The sequence below is a fragment of the Castor canadensis genome, chromosome 3, assembly GCF_047511655.1.
Source record: "Castor canadensis chromosome 3, mCasCan1.hap1v2, whole genome shotgun sequence".
NCBI classification, from domain to species: domain Eukaryota; kingdom Metazoa; phylum Chordata; class Mammalia; order Rodentia; family Castoridae; genus Castor; species Castor canadensis.
The window spans coordinates 14,751,245-14,757,244 of NC_133388.1; the positions used below are offsets into that span (position 1 = coordinate 14,751,245).

At 47.6% G+C, this 6,000-nt stretch overlaps 1 pseudogene; it reads right to left on the minus strand.

Moving 5' to 3' along the window:
• Positions 1 to 3,137: 3,137 nt before the first annotated feature.
• Positions 3,138 to 3,249, minus strand: LOC141421792 (small nucleolar RNA SNORA51; annotated as a pseudogene).
• Positions 3,250 to 6,000: the final 2,751 nt, after the last annotated feature.

Consider the following 6,000-nt stretch of genomic DNA (forward strand, 5'->3'; position numbering starts at 1 on the left):
TACAGACAGTTGCACCACGTCCAGCCTACATGTATAGATTCAAAACAAAACAAAAGATAGAAAATGTTTTCTCCAGTGGCTGCAGTGTGTTGTAAGAAATATATCTTACATTCGTTTGAGGACTGACAGTTTCAGAATAATTTTCCTGGGCATGTCCTAATCCCCTCTACAGTCTACAAGGTGGGTGCAGCTATCACCTTCTTGTATAATAATAGCTACTGTGATAACTTCTGTTGTATCCAGCTGTGGGGAAAGTGCTTTGTCATCTACATTTCATTCAGTGTGTCCTTGCATCTTTGAGCGACATTGTTACTGCTATTACTATTACTATTACTATTATTATTAATCTAAGGGTCTGGAGATTGTGCCTAGGGCATTGTGCATGCTGAGAGGTGCTCTACTCCAGCTCTGAGAGTGACAGGACTGTTGCCATTTTGCAGAAGGCAGACTTACTTCTCCAATCACATAAGGTTGAACTCCAAGTCCAGTGCTCTTTTTATACTGCCACATTGCCTTCCTTAATGAGGACCAGCCTGGAGGTCTGAGTTGGAATCCCTGTCTGGTCACAAGCAAGCAATGTGACCTTTGAGCTTCAGCCCCTTCCCTTCCGAAATGGGAGAATTATATAGCTGGTTTGTGGTTAAAACGGGGTGGTTAAAGTCTAACGTTATAATTTCTGGCAATACAAGAAAATTACTTGGGGTTTTGCAAGCACAAATGGTTAATCACAGAAAATATATCAGCACATTAAAACAGTCATCAGCCATAATCACACAAAAAATTTATTGAACCCCTTACAATGACAGTGATAATAATAACAGTCTCCATTCAGTCCACAAATACTTGAAAGGTGTCTAGTGTGTGCCAGAATCTGTTCTAGTCTCTGGAGGCACAGCCCTTCTGGAGTTTTCCATGCTATTGGGGAGACAGTCACTAAACAAGTAGACAGACTGTAATTTTAGTAAGTGGTAAGTGATAAAATGAAACTCAAGTCTGGGAAGGAAATGGGGGTCCAAGGGGCTGGGGCAGGGTTGGAATACATTGCAATGTGGCCTAAGGGGACTACAAGTTAATCACAAGTGATCCTCTAAGGTAGAAAGTGGCAAAGTACAACCCAAGGGCCAATCTGTTCCATTTCCTGTCTTGACAATAAAGTTTTATTGGAACACAGCCATGTCCATTCATTTACAGATGTCAGTGGTTGCTTTCCCACTCCAATGGCAGAGTAGTTGCAACAGAGAACCTGTGGCCCACAAACAAATTATTTGCTATCTGTTCTTTCACAGATGTTGCCAACTCCTGATCTAAAGTTTAGTCTGAACCAGTGGAGGAGGCCATTGCAGACAGATGATGGAGCCAAGATCTCCTTTTTCTCCATTTGCTCTGTGGCCCTGGTGATGGAGTCTGGAAGCTCTAGGGGTGGAGTATGGACATAAGATTAGATATGGAAGCCAGGTACTGGTGGCTCACACCTGTAACCCTAGCCATTCAGGAGGCAGAGATCAGGAGGATCATGGTTCAGAGCCAGTCCCGGGAAAATAGTTCAAAAGACCCTATCTCAAAAATACCCAACACAAAAAGGGCTGGGAGAGTGACTCAAGTGGTAGAGCACCTGTCTAGCAAGAGTGAGGCCCTGGGTTCAAACCCCAGTACTGCCAAAAGAGGAGAAAAAAAAAGATTAGGTATGGACTGATGTGATATGTTACCTGATCCTAGGAGCTGCTGTGTTGGTGACATAGTCTGCACATATGTACAAGAAATGATTTCAGAACATATGATGCAGGATATCAAGAAGTGCTAAGGGGCTGGAGGAGTGGCTCAAGCGGTAAGAGCACCTGCCTAGCAAGCATGAGGCCCTGAGTTCAAACCCCAGTGCCACCAAAAAAAAAAAAAAGTCCTAAGTTGTGTGATATTAACCAGGACCCTGAAAGGGAAGCAGCCCCCAGGATCCTGCCTGGCTGTCACAGCCACACATATCTGATGTGAGCCCTGTCCCTCCCCCCTGCCAATGCCTGCCAGGCCTCTAGTGAGAGCTAAGCCAGGTCCCAAACATGAATAGGTTGGTCCTTAGGTTTGTGAATTTGGCTGATTCAAATATTATGTGACTTGTGTCAAGGGAGGGGAGGGGAGATCCCCATGAGATGCTGTGGTCCAGCAGACGAAGGATCAACACAGGCAAGGGGTCACTGTGCTGGATGGTTTGGGACCCGAGGTGATGAACAGGGTGCGTGGGACTTGTTTAAGCAGGGACTTGGGGGTGAAAAGATAGACCAGGCAGGGCGGCCATGCAGAGCCTGGAAGGAGCTGGTCAGGAACTGGGGGACCCACAGTCTGGGCTGGCTTTGAACCATAATCCTCCAGATCTCTGCCTTGTAAGTAGCTAGGGTTACAGGCTTGTTCTTTCCATCTTAAGGATCAGAGAGGTCAAGCTGTTCTCCTAAGATCACACAGCCACTAAGGGAAAAGTGGAAGAGCAGAAGTTGTTTAAGCTCTGTTATTTTCCATTTATATTCACTCTTTCTACACTCAAGGGTGCACCTGCTTATTGCAGACGTGGCGGTACATTGGGTGCAGAATCAGATGATGGCTCAAACATAAACCTTACCTGGTGACCAAGTCCTTTGAATGCCACTTCCTCGAGGAAGCCTTCCAGGGATACTTCAGCCTTTCTCAGGTCTCAGAGACACTGGCCTGATTTCTTGGTTTCTCTAACAGTTTGTTAAAAATCCTCAAACAGGATCACGCTGCTGCAAAATCCCCTTCCCAAAAGACATCAAGTTGTTTTTGCTGGTGACTGCGTGATTCTGGTGCCACAAGGGAGCAGGTCTGTTTCAAGTACCTGTTGCCACCGCTCTTCCTGACCTCTGTGGGCACTCTGGGGACATTCCTACTGAATCTTGTCTCTTCTATGCCAAGAGGGATATTCCATTCAAAACCCTGGGGGAAAGGCAAACCTAGGAGAGGTCACAGTCCCTCCCCAGTGTAGGTTTGGTCTTAAATTGCCTCATCTCAGGGAGGACACAGGGGGCTTTGAGACAGCGCTCAGGCCCAAGGAACAGATCGAGGGAGGCCAGGAGCCCAACTTCAGATTCACGTCAGCCCTGGTCCCCTATTTCTTTTTTGTTTTTTCTCCTACCCCATGTCTTCCCATACAGACCAGGCACAGGGCCCGGGTTGAAGCATAAATGGGGTAGGTTTACTTTTCCTCCTCTTCATACAGTCAGTGTAAGAACACAGCACCAGGAGGCTCCCACCTCCATTTCTGAGTTCTGTACACTTGGGCTTTGATTGGGACCAGGCTTTGGGTAGGAAGAAGTGGGGGAGGAAAAGCACTAGATTAGCTCCCAGAAGTTAGGGCTCTGGGCTCTCGCGGCGGAGTGTGTGCTGTGGCTGCACAGGGTGCTGGGCTCCATCAGGCTTGGGGAAAATTGGCTTCATTGTCTCTGGGCCTCAGTTTCCCTCTCTGTTAAGGAGAATCATCAGTCCTGCCTTGTCAGGGTCATGACTTGATGGACGTGAACACACTGGGTGACTGGTCTTATCCCAGGGATCACTGTCAGTGTCCCCAGAGGCCTGAGGAGCTAGACAACATCTTCTTCAGTTCTGTTTTGTTTTTATCTGTCTGCCTATCTATCAATCATCTATCTGTCTGTCTGTCTATCTATAATAATCTGTCATCTATCTATTTTGAGACAGGGTTTCACTATCTAGTCCAGGCTGGCCTGAACGTGCCACCCTCCTGCCTCAGCTTCCCGAGCACTGGAATTTACAGGTCTGCACCACGCCTGGACCAGCTCTAGTATTCTTTTTGTTTGTTTGTTTGTTTGGTGGGACAAGGGTTTCAACTCAGGGCTTTGCATTTGCAAAGCAGGTGATCTGTCACTTGAGCCACACCTCCAGTCCATTTTGCTCTGGTTATTTTGAAGATGGGGTCTCTTGAACTATCTGCCTGGACTGGCCTTGAACTGAGATCCTCCCAATCTCAGCCTCCCAAGTTGCTAGGATTACAGGTGTGAGCCACCAGCACCTGACCTGGTCACTCTTTAGAAGACAGGAAATTTTCATCATTTTCCTTCTTGAAACATTATATGGCATTTAGAGGAAAAACATCTACTCCCTTTGCAGCTCAGAGAGTTGAGTATGCAGCTTACTAGGGAAGAAGAAAGGCCAGTGTCCAGGAATAGTGGGTTGGTCCTGTGCTCCCAATGCACCATGATTTTCTGTCTCTGAGCATCCAGCCATGCTTTTCTCTCTGTTGAGGCTGTCTCTTCCCTGCACCTCTGTTTTTGAAATCCTTCATGTCTTCCAGGGATTCCTCAGGAGGCAGCATGGTGGGAAGTAAAAGAAACACCACCCTTGGGTTCAGAGATTTGGTATTCTGGTGCTGGGTGGGCTTGGGTGAGTGTCCTCCCCTCTCTGGGCCTTGCATAAGTTTGATGCAATTCAGGAGGAATTTATTCAGTACCTCCTGTGTGTCAAGCTGCATATTAGATGGTGGGGAATGAATGGGAGCACGCAGATGAGTTCCAGAGTTACCACTCCTAACGTAAGACACAGACTTGCAGAAGGCATGAGTGCCACAGGTACATGGTGCTCACCTCTGCTGTGTCCTGGTCCCCCAGCCCTCCATGTGCTGGAACTTTCTGTGTGGGTCTCTCATGTCTGCCCCATTCCTTCTGACTGCTCTAGAGGCAGCACCCATTGCAGAGTGAGTAGAAAACTCCCTGGGAGGGACTGGGAATGGCATAGAATTTTTTTTTTTTTTGAGACAGTCTTGCTGGGTAGCCCAGGCTGGCCTCCAGCCATGGATCCTCCTGCCTCAGCTTCCTAAGCACTAGGATTACAGGTGTAGCTACAACACCCAGCTCAGAATTTGGGATTTTGAGGAATGACTAGGATCACAGCATGTGTTGCTTGTCCCTTCTTTGGTCACCTGGGGACCTGCTAAGACTCTTGAATGTCTATTGAGATAAAGTCTCATCATTACAAACCCCAAAGAGCTGCCTCATTTCCCGGCTGCTGGGATTTGGTTGCTTTGGCTCCTGCTTACCGTCCTCATGTCCTGGGTTAGGTCTACACAGTGTTTGGTGCTGGACCTGGAGATCTGAGTAAGCAAGCATCCCAGTGGCCTTGGTGTCAGAAAGACTTGGTTCTCGTTCTTCCACCACCTGTTCTAAGTTTTGTGACCTTGAGCCAAACCTTTCTGAGTGTTATTTTCGTTGATACAGTACTCCTACCACAAAGTTCTCAGGGTCTTTATTCTGTCCATTAATGTAAGATCAGGCAAGCCACGAGGGGATTTGGAGGTATATCAGCTTCCGCTGGCTGCTGTAGAAATTAGTACGAACTTGATGGTTGAGGTCTGAAATCGAGTTGTTATTTAGGTTCCCCCACACCCCAAGGCTCTGGGGGAGGTTCTGTTCCTTGTCCTTCCGGCTTCTAGTAGCCCCTGGTGTTCCTTGGCTGGTGGCTGTGTCACTTCACCTCTGCCTCCATTTTTCATGGCCTCCTGCCCTGTGTCTCACATCTCCCTCTGTCACTCCTTCCAGGGACATGTGCCATTCATTGGACTCAAGACCAATCAAAAATCCAAGATCTCATCTTGAGATCCTTAATTTAGTTATGCTTGTTAAGACCTTTTTGTCAAAGGTCACACGCACAGGTTCTGGAATGGGATGTGCACATGACTCTTTGGAGAATCACCATTTCAGTTCACCCCAGGAAGTAAGGGAAGGAGAATTTTTGTGAACCCAATTCTGGGCAGAAAATTACTTCTCTCACCTGCTCATTATTCTAAAAAGACCGGAGGAAACCCCTTGACATTCACCCCCCACTGATGCTAGGGATGACCTGCCTTTCCCTATCCTCCCCCAAAGCCCTAGCACTGTCCCTTAGGACTCAGGAGGCAGGCCTCAAGGGCCAGGGAGATGACAGGCTGGAAGCAGAAGTAACTGGACTCCCTGCTTTAGTCAGGGTCAATACCACAGCCTGGCTGCCTTA